The sequence below is a fragment of the Herpailurus yagouaroundi genome, unplaced genomic scaffold (genome assembly GCF_014898765.1).
Source record: "Herpailurus yagouaroundi ecotype Mexico unplaced genomic scaffold, PumYag 250, whole genome shotgun sequence".
Classification (NCBI taxonomy): domain Eukaryota; kingdom Metazoa; phylum Chordata; class Mammalia; order Carnivora; family Felidae; genus Herpailurus; species Herpailurus yagouaroundi.
In genome coordinates this window covers 804,948-820,937 of record NW_024412467.1, presented here as the reverse complement: position 1 = coordinate 820,937, position 15,990 = coordinate 804,948, and the positions used below count along the sequence as shown (strand labels likewise).

The 15,990-nt window shown below is 51.4% G+C and overlaps 5 non-coding genes across 5 annotated transcripts; all 5 read right to left on the bottom strand.

Moving 5' to 3' along the window:
• Positions 1-3,148: 3,148 nt before the first annotated feature.
• On the bottom strand, positions 3,149-3,221 carry TRNAV-AAC (transfer RNA valine (anticodon AAC)). The gene has a single exon. It is a non-coding gene; the product is annotated as a tRNA-Val (tRNA).
• A 3,520-nt stretch (positions 3,222-6,741) lies between these two features.
• Positions 6,742-6,814, bottom strand: TRNAM-CAU (transfer RNA methionine (anticodon CAU)). The gene has a single exon. It is a non-coding gene; the product is annotated as a tRNA-Met (tRNA).
• Positions 6,815-9,719: 2,905 nt separating this feature from the next.
• TRNAA-AGC (transfer RNA alanine (anticodon AGC)) lies at positions 9,720-9,792 on the bottom strand. The gene has a single exon. It is a non-coding gene; the product is annotated as a tRNA-Ala (tRNA).
• Positions 9,793-10,177: 385 nt separating this feature from the next.
• TRNAV-CAC (transfer RNA valine (anticodon CAC)) lies at positions 10,178-10,250 on the bottom strand. Its single transcript has one exon. It is a non-coding gene; the product is annotated as a tRNA-Val (tRNA).
• Positions 10,251-14,896: 4,646 nt separating this feature from the next.
• TRNAR-ACG (transfer RNA arginine (anticodon ACG)) lies at positions 14,897-14,969 on the bottom strand. Its single transcript has one exon. It is a non-coding gene; the product is annotated as a tRNA-Arg (tRNA).
• Between the last annotated feature and the right edge of the window lie 1,021 nt (positions 14,970-15,990).

The window sequence follows — 15,990 nt, the reverse complement described above, 5'->3', positions numbered from 1 at the left end:
GTTCAATTCTTCACTATGTCTGTTGATTTGTTACCTACTCAGCCCATCAATGCATGAGAGAGGAGTGTTGACATTTGCCACTATAATTTGGGGGTTTTCTATTTTTCTTTTCAGATTTATTGGCTTTTGTTTATGAGTTCTGAAGCTCTGTGGCCAGGGGCATACACATTTAGGGAATACACGGTGATTCCTTTGGTGAGTTGACACCTTATAACTCTGTAACACTTCTCTTTATACCTGGAAGCATTGCTTTGCTTTGAAATCTATCGATACTGATATGTCCGCTTCAGGTTTTTTTGGATTGATGCTTGTACTGTGTACCTTTTCCCTTTCTTTACTTTCAGTCTTGTGTATGACTCTTAATCTTGCACGTAACTTCTTTTTTTTCTTTTTCAAAATTTTATTTAAATCCTGGTTGTTGCATACACCTTTTCATCTCAGCTATAAGGATATTTGAAGTGAGTTTCCTACCGCGAGAAATCTATTTTAATACATCCTGACCATCTGACTCTTAATTGATATGTTTAGATTACTTACGTTTAGTTTTCTGATATTTCGATGGGTTTGCCTATCAGTTTACTACTTAATTGATTAATGGCCTATTCCCTTTGTTTTTCATTCTTCTTTTTGTTTCTCTTGCTAGATACTTTTGGCTTATTTAAATGTTGTCAGCAAGCGGTCCAGCAATTACCAGACGCATACAGAACTTTTCACGGGATACTTCGAATCATTAACTTACCATTCGAGTTAAATAAAGAAACCTCACGACCCTGTAATTTCTTTACCGTAACCTCCTTATGTTATCTGTATGGTACACAGAGATACAATGAAAATTCCATCAGACAGTCGATCATCAACCCTACTTTAAAGAACTCAAGAGGGAATAACAGTGTGTCACATTTACCTGGATATTGCCTCTCTCTGCTATGGTTCATTCATTCTTTGTATCTAAGTTTCCTTCCGGTATCCCTTTTCTGGTCTCCCAGTTTTACGAATTCTTCTCTAGCACTTCTGCTAGCAGTGGGTTCTCTTAGTTTTACCTTTAAGTGAGCATGTATTTCTTTCACCTTTATGTCCAAAGGATAATTTTTGCTCTCCTGAGCCTTCTGGGGTTAACAGGTCTTTCTTTCAGCATTTAATAGATGTTATGTCATTTCCTTCCGGTCCTTGTGGTTTCTGATGAGAAATACATCTCATCATCCAGATTGTAGTTTCCTTTTGGTTTTTGTCTTGATGCTGTCAGGATTTTTTCCCCTTTTGTTTCCAGCAGGCTAATTGTGACATGTCTGTGTGTGGATTTACCCACATTATCCTGCTTGAGGTTTGCTGAACTTCTTGAATCTGATTTATGTCTTTTGCCAAGTTTGGGGGAATCTTCAGCCATTAATAATTCAATTATTTTCCTTTTGTCAATGACCTGTTTCTCCTCTTCTTCTGCAATGATGTAAATATAATTTCTTTGTGATATTCCTATTTGCCCCTGAGGCTCTGTCCAGCTTTTAAAATGCACTTTTCTCTCTGCCATTTAGATTGGGTACTTAATATTGTTCTGCCTTCATACTGACCGAAAGTTTCTCAGCCATCTCCTTCTGCTATTGAGACAATCCAGTGTTTTCATTCATAATTTTGGTTCATACCCTTTTCAGTTCTGAAGTTTCAACTTGGACTTACATCTTCAGATTATTTGCTAAGATTTTCCAACATTCCGTTCACTTCAAAGAACTCTTTGCCCTGGTTCTTGGAGCATTTAATCATTACTGCTGTAAAGGACTTGTCAGATGATTCCAAAACGTGTGTCACCTCAATATTGGGATCTGTTGATTCTCTCCTCCAAGTGATTGAAGAATTTCTTGGTTCTTTATATGCTGAATCATTTTGGATGATAACCTAGCCACTTAAATATTATGTTATAAGGCTTTGTGTCTCACTCAAATCTTACAGAGAAGCTTTGTTTTTGCGGGTATTTTGCCTTGTGTTCAAGTTCCAAGTACCAACCAGCCCTCGATGTGCTAGGGTTTCAAGGTCCCTTCCGTTTTCAAAGCCTTTATAATACTCTTTGGAGATCTCTGGAGTGTGTGCACCCCAGTGGCCAGTGTGGACCGGGGCAGCGGGCTACTGCTCAGTGCGGTTCTCAGAGTCTACGCCGTGTTGTTTAGGGTCAGAGCCCCTTGTCCACAGCTCGCCTGGTGCATTCAAGAGTTCATAAACAACTTGATGTGTTTGCTTTCCATGTGTCTTCCCCAGTATTTTCTGGTCACTTGGGGTTCACCATCTCAGTCCACTGAGAAGGCAGTTGGATCCTTCCTCACTCTGCTCTGCCCTGCGCTTGTCAGGAGGGCCAAGCTGCAGGAGAAATGGAGAAAAAGAGCAACCGAATGTGTCCCTTGGGATCACAGCTCCTCTGTAGAAACAAAACAAGTCATAAATTGATTGTAGATCTCCTTACCCCGCACAGGTAGAGCCAAAGAAGGCTGGTCTTGAACTTGCTCAGGGGCAAGGTACGAAAAAGCATCCAAATTAGTGGGTTCGAAGTGTCTAATATTTTCTCAGTGAATTCAATGGGTTGGAAGGTGTGGAGTTGTGAGCTGGAACACTGGGTCAAAACAGCAGAGTCTGGAGAATGTGGGCGTCGATCCCACTACCTCTCACATGCTAAGCGAGCGCTCTACCGCCTGAGCTAATTCCCCACCCCAACCGCTTTCTCCTCCAGTCTTTGACCTTACCGGTCCTCCCCTCAGTCAGTGCTCACTGTCCTGGGCGGCCCCCAGCACAGAAAATGTCAGAGCCTTTAGTATGAAATCAGGAGCCACTAAGGGCGTGTCTTCTCCGAGATGACCCAGGGCCAGAGAGCGACGGGTACCCTGTCCTCTGCCAGGGGAAGGAGGAGGAAGCAGCCACGGGAAAACTCCGGAGTCCCCAAACTTGCACGTTTCAAATTCTCCGGGACTAGAAGAAGACACATCTCCGGGAAAGGGCTCATCCAGAATACATCGGCTAAAATGGCCCAGCTATCTCAGGATGGTTCTCTGTGTCCTAAAGACAAAAACAAAAACCCAACGAGAAAAGGGAGAGGATCACTCGTTCCTCTCAGGTGGGGCTGCCTAGAATAGGAACCGGTGATTTCTCCGGGAAGGCAAAAGAAACCGACTGTTTCCGCCCGGTTTCGAACCGGGGACCTCTCGCGTGTTAGGCGAGCGTGATAACCACTACACTACGGAAACCCACGCCCTGAGGGCGTTCGGAGATTGATGTTCGAGTCTTACTACGTAAAGCAAGTCGTGTGGCAGTTACAGATCCACGACCAGGAGAAGAGCCGGAAAAACAAACAAACAAACAAACAAACAAAAAAAACAAAGTAATACAAAACAGAAAATCCCAAACAGGCAGAGCTATAGGAACTAAGAGGAGAGATTGTATCAGCATGAAGAGATAAAAAATGGACGTTGAGGAGTCCCGAGGAGGCGTCAACAGGGAGAAAGAACAGGTACGTATGTAGGAATTCCTGTGTTAAGAAATATACCTGTTCAGTTAGGGTGGGGTGTGTGCGTGTGTGTGTGTGTGTGTGTGTGTGTGTGTGTGTGTGTGTGTGAAATAGACACGGAGGGAGGCAGTGGTTAGGAAACCTGCATAGGGAGGCTCTATGTTGGGGAGATAGTGTGCAGCTCCAGAACCTTTCAGAAAACTCCAGGCAGATGGTTTACATAACCAAAGTAACATTGTAGGAACGGTTTTTAATGTGGAATGCCAGCGAGGTTGGCAATGGGGACACCGAAACTGACGAGAACAGAAAGACACTGGGGAGATGTCGAAGGGTTGGGGTTTGTCCTATTAACTCTTGCGCCTCCGAGTACCATGAGTCTGTATCCTCAGGGCCCAGGGTGCTGCCCGCATAGAATAAACACATCCTCCATAAACATCATAGAATGGGTGAAGGGATACACGAGTGGGAAGAGAGAGAAGGATTCTGCAGAGGTTGGGGAGGACAGATGTACAGCAGTCGTCGAGACACCGGGTGTAGACATCGGAGGGAGAAGAAGGAATCCCGGGCACGGAGAAGGCTTGAGCCCAAGCGGCAGATACGGAAGAGATTTTTAATTAATGTCTCGTGAATGGAAGCCCAGATCCACTCATGTCCATAGTGGACAGATCCACTCATCTGTCATGTGAATAACAGCATGAATGGGTCCTGGCGGACGGGTCATGAATCTCCCTAAGGAAGATCGTACTTCTACTCTCCTTTCATGGCCTTTCTCTGAGAATCCCCCTAGTTTCCCCATCTTCTTGCCCCTGACAGCCTGGGGCTTTGTGTTCCCCTCCAGACACGTGGGGCACAGACACCGCAGACCCGCAGGTTCCCTTTTCACCCTGTGTCTCTAGGTGCTCCTCGCCGGCCTTCTTTGCTTCCCGAGGCTAAGCAGGGAGGCCTTCTTCTCACCAGGACCTCTCTGTCCAGAAAATAGGGCAGAGGGCCCACCTTCTCACTAGCCTAAAGCTGGGAATCTTGAGTCGGAAACGCCCAGCACAGCCCGGTGCAGATGACGGTCGCCCTCTCCCCAGCTCTTTCTCAGGTTTTTCTTCTTTGTCTACAGCCCGGTGACAGTGTGGGTCAAAGGCTAAGCCTGAGCTGCCTTGGGTGTGAAATCAGAAAAGCACCAGAAATGCATACATTGCCATTTTTTTTTACAAAAGGCCCGACGTTTCCTGGGATTGAGTTCAGGAGAGAAACCCTAGGGACCGCAGGAGCCTATTAAGAAAGAAGGAAGAATCGTTGCTGGAGAAAACAGGGGTCTTTCCCACGACTCTCACTGCAAAGAAGGGCATTCTAACATCTGACCCAATTCTCATGCTCGAAGCCTCTTTTTGACCTGTGGTCCTTCCGGGCACGTGCCCCAGCCCATTGTGTGGATCTCACCGGGTGTGTGGGGTTGCGTCACTACCCATTGAAGACGACCCGACCGAGGGCAGAGCGTCTCAAATATGACTTCAGCAAAAGCACCGAAACTGATGTTTCTGTCGGGGACTGTGGGGCAAAGGGAGACCTGCCGTTGGTCGCCATGACAGTGCTCTAGCTCCGTAACGCTTTCACTATCTTGAACGGCAGCCAGAAGGCAAATGAAAGGTCCCAGCCGGGTGGGGTGCCCCGTTGAAATGACAGGGCTGTCCCAGAAGTTGTGTATCTCCCTGTAAAAGCAGGGCTGCGATTGGCACCCGATTTGGAGATATGGCCACCCAGGAGGAGAACGTGGGGGACCCCTGGGCCTCACATATGCACCTCCAGCCCCTCCCAGCGTGGCCCCGGTCACTGGGTCGGGCTTGATCCCTCTCCCTAACTCCCAGAGAAAGATAGGATTGGCATAAGGAGACCCTAGGATCCGGGGACAAGGATAAGGGAGGGCGAGGGCGAAGAGGAAGAATTTGTAAGAGGACATCGAAACTGGCTTTTACTCAGCATTTCATTTTAGAGAAGTCAAGAAATGGTCAGGAAAGATCAACACCGATGCTCCAGGCGTCAGAATCTCTTTTCATCCTAATTATCTGTCAGGGATGTTCGAGACGTGGAGTCAGAAATCATGGGAAAAGGCTTTTCTGCATCGTGGAAGAAACCACGTGTTTCTTTTCTCCCTTCCTCGCCTGAACTCAGTAGGTAACAACTCCGATGCACGTGCCCGGCAAAGCGCGGAATGAAATCGAGAAGGTTTCTCTCCACCACGGACATTTGAGTCGGGTCCGCTGCTTCACCATCCCGACGTCCCGCGCTCCTCAGGGGACCGGGACCCTGCTACCTGCGCACGTTACGTCCCGCAGCCCGGCCTCCTGCTTTGCCCAGAGAACAATCCGTTTCTCAAGCCCTCACGGGCTCTTCCCTTCCCCAGGAGCTACGTTTTCCACGTAGAAGAAAGGCTGTTCTGTCCGAGACGAGAACCCTGGTGGTGAATTCTAACCTCAACCTGCAAATAGCTCTCCTACCGCGCCCCCCCCCCCCAGTCGCCTTGATGGCTAAAAATTACGCTAGTGACAGTGTTAGAAGAACTAAGGCACAAGGATCTCAACAAGCAAGAAGGAGAGACTGAAAAGTATCTTCAAGGTGCTAACTCTTCTCTTTCCCAGAAAGCTGAACGAACCACCTCCACGCTCCCGTCCCCCTTTACTGTCGACCGATCCCCCCACAGTAAACGTTGTCACTGGGTCATCCTTCATTTTTCCTATTTGCTTCTTGTCTGTTCCTCTCCCCCCCCCCCCCCCCGCACAGGGATGCAGCTCCGGGAGGGAGGGAGTTTTTGCATTGTTACACTCTTTAATTACTGCCCCCAGAACTGCCCATTGATCAGCTAGATGTGCTCTAGAAATATTTATTGAAGGATTAAAAGAGTCAAAAAGGATTTTACACTTCTCTCACCCCTTAATTGCACTTGGGGGACCTTCAGAGCGGGGAGTTGGAAGAGAAATTTCCCCTGCTTCTTGCATAAGACAGAGAAGAAGACCAACAACACAGTATAGCTTGTAGTTTCTGGCACAATCTGAGTTTCTCCAGCGTTCATTTTCCTGAAACTCCTGGGAAGCCCAACGAACTACCAAACTGATTTCACTGTCCTCAGCAAGTACTGAGTCAGTCTTGAAAAAAAAAATCCTTATCAGGAGCCACTTGATAATTTTACTTTGTGTTCTTTCTTTCTTTAAAAAAAAAAAATCAAAGTAATCTTAGGTTCTGGCCAAACGTGAAGAAAAAAAAGAGACCCAGCTTGCCCTCTCTGAGGCTCGAACTCAGGACCTTCAGATTATGAGACTGACGCGCTGCCGGCTGCGCTAAGAGGGCAGCTTGCAGGGGCTGCTCACATTTAAAGTAAAATATCAAATATTTTCCAAGCACCGCTGCTTTATTGGTTTCCAGCTTTCAAGAAATACAATCGATGCTACTTGAAAATCACTCCGTATAAGCCAATGCCGCACCCGAAGGAATTTACGCCCAAGATCCGTGAAGTCCAGGCTTTTCCGGGAATCTGCCCAAGGCTAGGTCCATCGGGGCTGCAGGACTGGGGACAGTAATGCCTGGCTTTTGCTGCTCCGGGGTTCCAGTGATGTGGTTGTTCCTGCCCTCGGAGATCTCAGGCGATCTTACGCCTTCCAAGGTCTCCTTTGTTGGAAACCAACATACGAGGTGCTTATTTAAGAGGAGTTCACAGCCTGGAGGACTAAATGAATGAATATAAGTGAGTAAATAATCCTCACATCTGTCTATAGCCCGTACTTCTCTGTCTTCCTCTGTTTTACCTCCCCTGACATCTACCTGACTGGAGGCATCCTCCCTGCGAAAAGCACAAACCAAACGTAGTAAAAGCCTTTTTCTTTGCTTTGCTTTGTGACACACCAGTAATTATAGAGAGATTTGTGGAGCTTATCTCAGAGTCCAGTAGGATTCGGGCAACACAACTATTTATCAAAATCTGCACTTCCCAGATATAATGGAGGTTCAGATAAATTCAGTATTGCTCCTAATTTCCCAGAGCTGCTCAGTGGCAAAACCCGAATTGAGAAGATGTGTTAGACTGCACCGTGGGAGCTCTTTCTCTGCTCCAACTCAAGACGCCTCTGTTGTCCGCAGTAGCCCGTCTAGCCCTCTGCTTGCCTTCCTTTGGGCTTAGACTTCCAAGTCAGTTTTCACTCATTCTCCTCCTCCAACTCCCACATCCGGGGACTTGATAATTACCGAACTTTGTTCTTGTGCAATTCTTTTGCATCTATCACTTCTCTTCCATTAATTCAGGACTTATTCGCTGGGGAGATGCTCTTGGCTGGGCATGGTACTCAGCTCAGGAGCTCCAGAAGGAATCTGGCGACCCCAGCCCACAAGAGATGGGAAGGAAATTATCCAATTCCCAGTTTCACCACTTTCTCCCCGCCCCCGGGCATTTACAGATAGATAACTCTGTAAACTCCTAAAGTATCAATTTTAGTAACGTCACTCTTCTGCACACTGACCATTCTTGGTTTTCTAGTTTTGGTACGATCTTCCTCTTCTCCCAATCTTTGCTTCTTCTTCCTTACCTACGTTGTAACTTTGCTCTATAAGGTCAATCGGTGGATGCTGGTGTTCAGTTCTTCAACGTATTTGCTGATTTGTTACCTACTAGATGTATCAACTGATAGAGACAAGTGTTAACACCTGTGGAGTTTTTGGTTTGATTTTCTTTTTAGGTTTATTAACTTTTGTTTGAGTTTGGGAGATCTGTGGCCAGATGCATACACCTTTAGAAGTTCCATCTCTTGGGTGAACAGACACCAAATAATCACACCACCTCTCTCTTTATATGTGGAAAGTTTCTTTGCTTTGAAATCTACTTTGTCGGATATAAACATATCCAATTCACTTTTTTTTTTCCTTAGTGGCTTAATTTTCCCCATTCTTTTACTCTACCGAAGCCATTATATTTGAGGTGAGTTTCTTGTAATCAGCACATGTTTGGGCCATGGTTTATTTTTCATACATTCTGACCATCTCTAGTATGTAACTGCTGTGTTTAGACCAGTTACGTTTAATGTTATTAAGGATATGTTTGTGTATAGGTCTGTGATTTTTACTTTGTTCATTCTGTGCTTCATTCTCCTTTTTCTGTCTTCTTACTTCCTTTTGACTCTTAGAAACACACTATTAATTTGTCTTTTGTGTTAGTGTGTGTGTGTGTGTGTGTGTGTGTGTGTGTGTGTGTGTTTTACTATACCTATTTGTATAGGTATGTAGCCATTATCTAGGTTATTAACAATAGCAATTCGCACATGTATTACCCTATACATACTTAACATTTTGCAGTCTATTTTAGAATCAATGTCATACCATTCAGGTCGAACCTAGAAACCTTATCACCTTTTAGATCCCTTAACTCTAACCCATTTGTGTCGTGAATATAGTATATTTAGATGAAATGAAAATTAATCAGTGTTATAATTTTTTGCTTTCGGTTATCAGGAGCTTACTTAAAAAATTATAAAAAGGACTTTGAAGAGCTCCAGAGAATATCCGTCTATCATACTCGCTTTTCTGCTGAGAAATTATCCCTTCACCTATTTTTTAGTGGGTCCCGTGTCTAATATGGAGCTTGAACTCACGATCCTGACATCAAGGGCCAGATGCTCTACCGACTGAGCCACTCCGGCACCCCTTCCTTTGCTGCCGATGCTCCAAATTCCCTGTCAATTCTCTTCAGTCCAGTTTTTGTTTGTTTGTTTGTTTGTTTGTTTGTTTTTAAAGCTGTTCTGATACCAGTGGATTTTCTCGGTCCTCTTTCAAGTGAGAAGTGTATTTATCTCACCTTCCTGTCTGAAGGATATTTTTGTTACAGATAAAATTTCAGCTTAACAATTATTTTCTTTTAGCATTTAGAAAAACATCCTTCCCTGTCTCTCTAGCTTCTATGGTTTCTGATAAGAATTCCACAAACATGCAGATTGTGGTTTCGTTTTCCCCTGGCAGCTTTCACGTGCTTTTCTTTCATCTCCAGCGGTTTGACTGTGATGTGCTCGGGTGTGATTTTCTTTGGATTTATCCCTCTTGGGTTTACTGGACTCTCTGAATCTGGTTTACGCGCGTTGCACGTCCCTGAGCCGTGTTGCACTTAGGGCAGGGCTGCAAGGGACAACGGAGAAAAACAGCGACTGGCTGTGCCTGGCCCTTCAGGGTCACAGATTTTACAACCTAGCAGTCCACGTGGGGCCGAGGCCAAAATTGGAGAATGTGGGTATCGATCCCACCACCTCTCACATGCTAAGCGAGCGCTCTACCACCTGAGCTAATTCCCCAGACACGTGCCGTGGGTCCCTCCAGGTTTTCTTTAATAAGGAGATGCGTGGTCTCCATTATTCCCCGTCCTCGGGGACCCAGAGTACCGGGCGGGTCAAGTTCATGGACGCGGAACGTGGATTCAGCTGAGCGCGCATCTTCTCGAGACCCGCCAGGCCCGGGGCGCGGCGGTCACCGGTCCCTCCGCGGGGGGCGGAGGGGGACAGAGTCGCCAAAAGATCTGGTGCCGCCAGAGCCTCCCGTCGCGCGCTCTCCGGGACAGAAGCGCGCCCTTTCGGGTCGGGAGGGAGTCCCCCGGGACGGGACCCCCCCACGCCCGCGCCGAGGCGGCCTCCGGAGGGGGCGGCGGGATGGCCCCGGGTCAGGAGGCAAAAAGGCGCACGCTGTTCCCGCCCGGCCTCGAACCGGGGACCTCTCGCGTGTGAGGCGAGCGTGATGACCGCTGCACCACGGAAACCCCGCGTGGGGGCGCCTCGCCTCTGTTCCGGGATGCGCCTTTGCCCGGGTAAACGTGCGCCGCCTGGCGGTCCCGGTCGGTACTGCAGACGAACAGCCAGACCCCGAATGTGCCCCACGGAAGGGCGGAGAAGCACGACCGCCGCGGAACGTAGGCGCCAAACTGCTCCTGGGGGGATGCGGGCGCGGAGGGTACCGGGGGGAGGTGGGGGGAATGGGGGAGGGGAGCGCAGGCGCGGCCGTAGGAACGCCCTGGGGGGAGGGGGAGGCCTGTTTCATTACTGGAGTGAACGACGAAGTGCCTCGGGGCGGCCGGGCGGGGACAGCGGGGTCCCCGCAGCCGCACTGCGCCCGAGACGGGGCTGGGGGGACGCGAGCCCGCCCTCTCCCCCCCCTCCCGCGCCGTCCTCCCCCTGCCGGCGGCGGCGACCTCCACGCCCCGGGGCAACCGCGGGGCTTCTGACCTGCACGGCAAGTTCAAACGGAGGTAATAACGGACTCTGAATTTTTTGTTTCTTCTTTCTCGGCGCAGACGGGACGGGGAGGGGGAGAAGCCCGACAGGCCGCGGTCCGCGGGACGGAAGGCGGTCGCAGGCAGGCCGCGAGGGGCGTCCGAGCCCGGGGATGCGCCGACGGCCACTCCTGGTTCTCCGGGCCCGAAGAAAGGGATTTCGGGGGCGGCGGGAAGGGACCCCTGCTCCCCGCGACTGAGATTCGCGTGAAGGTTTATTTAGCCCGGGAAGGAAAGGGAGAAGGATGACGCCCGATGTCAGATGGAGGCGAGTGTGGATCGGAGGCCTCTGCACCGGGCGGCCCTGAGATCAGAGTGACGGAAACGAAGGCTGTGACCCAGGGTTGTCAGAGAAAACGCCCGCAGGCACGTCGGGAACAGGCGGTGCGTGGCGGCAGGCGGCTAAAGGTGCCTGGGCCTCACCCCTACCGTCGTGCTCCCACGTTTTGATGACACCCGGGGCGAATTCCTGGGGATCGCCTGCTAGGTCACAAGCGGAACCAATGAGAACCTTTTCCAAGGCCACCTCTGTGCCCCAAGACAGCTAGCTATCTGTCAAGGGACCCAGTCAGCGGCAGGTTGACCCAGTCACACAGCAAATGCCCAGCAGAAAATCCTGTAGGGTAATTGCTTCCGCAGCAGGTGTCAGATCTAGCGAGAGTTCCGGCAAGGGTGAGTTCGGGAAGGTCATGACTCCTAGGGGGCTGGCCCGTGGGACGTCCCTGCATCTCATCCCACGCTGACGGCCTTTCCTCTTCTTCACCTTGAGCCGAAGCCTTAGATACACCAAGAGCCCAGCATAAAGTTCTGGCAACAAGGGCCAGAGAGGTCCCCACCCCAGCTGTCAGCCTCTCCATTCTTCTGTGTCCAGACTTGACTCTTTTGCATCACGGAGACCATTACTCAAATGTCACGGCCTTAGAGAGCCCTTCCCCGACCTCTCTAACTGCATCAGTGCCCCACCTGTCTCTCTCTTCATCTTTTTTTTTTTTTTTTAATTCTGTACCGGAAAGTATGTGAAATTGCTGTTACACTTCCCATACTTCCTCTAGGGTAAAGGCTTCTTGAAAAGTTGACGGTCTAGATCCTGGCGGTGTCTAGGACGATGCTGGTCCCAGCTATCGCCTGTTCAGACATTGGTGACATGGAGGGGACAGTTTCCCTCTGTCTTGTACTCTTTCATAGGGTCAATTCGAGGAGAAACCATTCTCAAACTGAGGCCACATGCTCGCTGGGGGGCCCTCTGGTTTCCCGGAACGGACGAGATAATTGCACACAGCCGAAAGGAGGCAAGAACGCGTCACCCGTGGCGTTTTTGAATACTCGTTTCTGCTGGGCAATCACAGCACCCCTTTTGGAGCTCTTAGTGGCTTAAGGAAGAGGCAGTTGCCACGATTAATTTGTAAGAAATGGAAGTGACCAGCTTTTGCTAGTGGCCGGCCGTGATCATGTAGCGGTTACTGCTCAGGTTGTGACTGTGACGCCCTCAGTGGGAATCTGAGTGTGGCGGTCTGGGATCTACCGCTGTCATGGCCTACCCCCCCCCCCCAAAACTGGATCTAAGGCTTTGATCGGAAGCTGGGTTTTCTTCCATTCGGAAGAAAATCTGGGCTTCTTTCCGGGCACTGCCTGTCAAATCAGGCCAGAAGGGGAAGAAAAATCTGAGCTTTCTCAATTCGTCGTTCTCTTTCTCTGTGCACATCCACTCAAGGAGGTGCTCACAGCCGTTTTGAGGATGAGAAGCCGTTCGTCTGCTTTAACCCGAGAGAATCTGCCAAGTCCCTGAAGAATGAAACAACAGGGCTTGAAGGCAAATTAGGAAGGACTTACTTTTGCTCGAGCGTGCACGGGAAAAAATGCCAGGAGTGAAGGTGTTCGACGGGCCAGCCCTCCTCACGAATGGCTTTGGATGTCAGGATAAAGCATTTGGACAGTCTCTGTAGCTAAGTTTGCTGGTAAGTGAATTTAGTCTGGGCTGTGTCTGAATTTGCATTTCAGTAACACTCCAACAGGGGGCAGCACTAAACTGAGCGCGAAGGCCGGGAGGCCGGGAGGTCAGGGCATTATCGTGAGGGTCTAGCCAGAAGTACTCTCCAGTAACTCTGTTGGAGTTGGACACCTTTACGCATCCGGCAAATCTTCATTTGAGGGCCTACTGCATGCTGTTGGGGGGGGGGGGGGTCAGAGTGCGTCCCTAGATGCTAGATGGCATTGACCCCAAGGCCCTTGGGTGTGAAACTCTTTCAAATCTGATCTCATATTGAATTCTATGGAGAGAGGTCCCAAGGAACCACTGCCCTGTGCGTGGAGAAAAGGCATTCCGTAATGCAGACATCGGAGGAGGAAGTGGGCCTCGGTTTTGAGGTCCGAGGCAAGGAATTGGTCCAGCAGGGTGATCGGTGGGACTTTCCTCTCCCCATCGGAAGACCCCAACGTGGGGGTTCAACGTGACTTTATTTTCCCGTGTGCAAGATGTCAATCGACATCGCTGTTTTAAGAACAAAATGAATCCAGTTAACAGAGACGTTAGGAAGACGTGTTACCCCCACGGTCCCCTTCACAAAGAGCAGGTTTGGGACTGCAATCAGAGGCTGAAGCCAATTTCAGGAGAATGAAAATGCTTCCATTTTGGACACAAAGGTGGGGTGCACCCCGGGAACGGGGCAGGAATCCAGCAGCAAAGGGGCCGGAGGTACCTGTTTGCCATCAGTCAACCTGACGGTCTGGGAGAGGAAGTAGTTTTGTTTTCGGCGGGTCTGGGAGGGTCACCCGGGTACCGCGTCACAGCAGGAAGTGGGTCTAGACACAGGCCAGGCTGGGGGGGGGGGGGGCCCGGGGGGGTTGAGTTGTAAGTGGGGTCATCGCAGGAGGCAGAGGACATGGGAACTTTCCCACTGCAGGGTCCCCTACCTGGAGAGGTCTGATTCAGGTTCGTTTTCTTCAAGTCCTATTTTCTTCGAGTCACACGAGCCGCTCACGTCGGTTCCTCGCTGGTGATCTGGGTCATCTGGAGAGCGATGACCTCGTGAGGGATTTCCAGCGCAGAGCGAAGCGGATGTACAGAGGGAGGTCTGAGACCGCGGGGTTTGCGAGCAGGAAGCCAACGCGGGTGCAAATCCCTACACACTTGCCCGTGGGAGACACATCGGGGCTGTTAATAGTGGTTGTCACTGGAGCGGCGACCAGTGCTGGTGGCACCTGAGTTTGGACTCCAGGAACGTTTCTCCGCTCCCCAAAGTTCAAAGACAAAGTTTGGGCCGCCAGGATGGAAGAGCCGCTCAGCCCAGGCCCTTCTGTTCTCTTTTCTGTCGCCCGAATTCTCTCCGCTGCCCCCTGCGCTCCTCCAGCGTTGGTCTCGAAGTAGGATAGAAAGTCCGTCCCTTTACTGGCCGGGATCCTCTCTCTGCCATTCTGTCGGCTGGCCCGCTCGCGTGTGCGTCGGTGACCAACCCCCCCCCCCTGCCCCCGCAGTGGGGACGAGCCCTGCAGCAGCAGCGGCCACAGGGACCTGTCACTTTGGAGGCCCGGGGCTGGAGGGGCGCGATGCGCAGGGCGCGCACTGCGCCACGTGGGGCGGCTGCTCTGCACCTGCGGGGGCGGGGGGAGCCCCGCTGCGTCTGGGCCCCCAGGCCGCCCAGCTGAGCCCAGCCCCGTACCCTGCCACTGGGTAGCCACAAGGTTCTAGGTCTTCCCTGTCACCGTGAGAAGGGCTCATCGTCTCCCAGCTGTTTCTCTCTCGGGGTGGAGGGGGGGGGGTGGCTGGTGGATGATTCCCGTGCGTTCTGTCCTCGCCCTCCAGCTTCTCTCCTCCATCCGGGATGAAGTCGCTGTGGATTGTTGCGGTGTGGATTCCGACGGCCCCGCACCGGAGGAAACGGAGCAGGATTGTCAGAGGATTCGGAGCGGTAACAAAGGGGCGAGCGTCCCCAAACCGGAGACGGTTTCATGCAAAATGGGCTGGTGTCGAAGATGTCATTAGTCCATTTGTGCCAGACTGGCCTGCTTCGTACGTCTTCCCTCCGTCCTCAGGGGTGTGGGGACGGAAGCAGAGTTCTAATGCAACTCCTCATAATAAAACAGCCCCTGCAGGTGGTAAGCCCCACCGCCCCCTCTGCCCCCAAAAGGACGGGGGCCGCCGAGCCAGCCAGGAGTCGAACCTGGAATCTTCTGATCCGTAGTCAGACGCGTTATCCATTGCGCCACTGGCCCCGCCGGCGGAGGCGGCCGTTCGAGCATCAGTAATTAGTCTTCCCCAGGTGCTCGCATTCCTCCGTCCCCCGGCTTCTGGGTGTCGCTCGCGTGCACTCGGCCCCTTTCCGGATTCGCGGTCTACCTCGAGGACTCCTTAGTTCGGTGTCCGGCCGGCTCAGGGCACTGACCTCGTGGCCGAGCCCCTGCCAACCCCAAATGATGGAGGTGTTGCGGCCTGGCTGTTGGAGAGCTGCGGGAAGCCGGGGGTCGGGGACCAGCGTGACCGCAGGCGGTGGGAAACACCGCCAACCGGGTCAGACTCCTTCTTACCCAGTTTGGGCTTTGTGCCTTCCCGCTGTCGTCGGCGCAGAGCGCCCGGGGCTCCCCTAGATGGCGCTGTGTTGCCCACGGGCCGTTTGCCCGGGGGCGGGGGGGGGGGGGGTGTCGCTCACTGAATTGCGTGTCCCTTGAGGGCAGCACCCTCAGGGTCAGCAATAACTGAGTTCCCCAGTGAACTTCTGTGCCTGAAGAACTGAGGGAGGGCGAGGCCTGCGTGCAGGCGTGTGAATCCACGCTCTCCTAACCCGGAGGTTTCGGTGGAAGCCCCGAGGAGTTCTGGGCACAGCGCTGCGGGTCCGGTTTCCTGAGTTCGGCTGTGAGGCTGCCGGGGCGGGGCAGGCCCAGCAGGTCTAAAGCTAGTGACGCACAGTAGGGCTGGGCTGGAGCCAGTGGCCGAGAAGCTTCCTAAGCGAAGAGAGTGTCTAGCCTGATGGGACGGAAGAGAAAGCGAACCAAAGGCACACGGGCCTGGCATTTTTCGTGGCACCTGTGTGGTTGCTTCGGAGTTTGTCCCGATGCCGGCGACCGGGAGGGTTTAGAACTGAATGCTGACACACAACGTCCATGACAGCGACCTCTAAAGATGCCGCCCCAGTAACAAACAGGAAACCTTCGGCAATGGATCCACAGCCGGTGAAACCACGACCTTCAACGGCCCAAACGAAGTGGATTCTTTGCCACACGCAACAAGCCCAGAGGG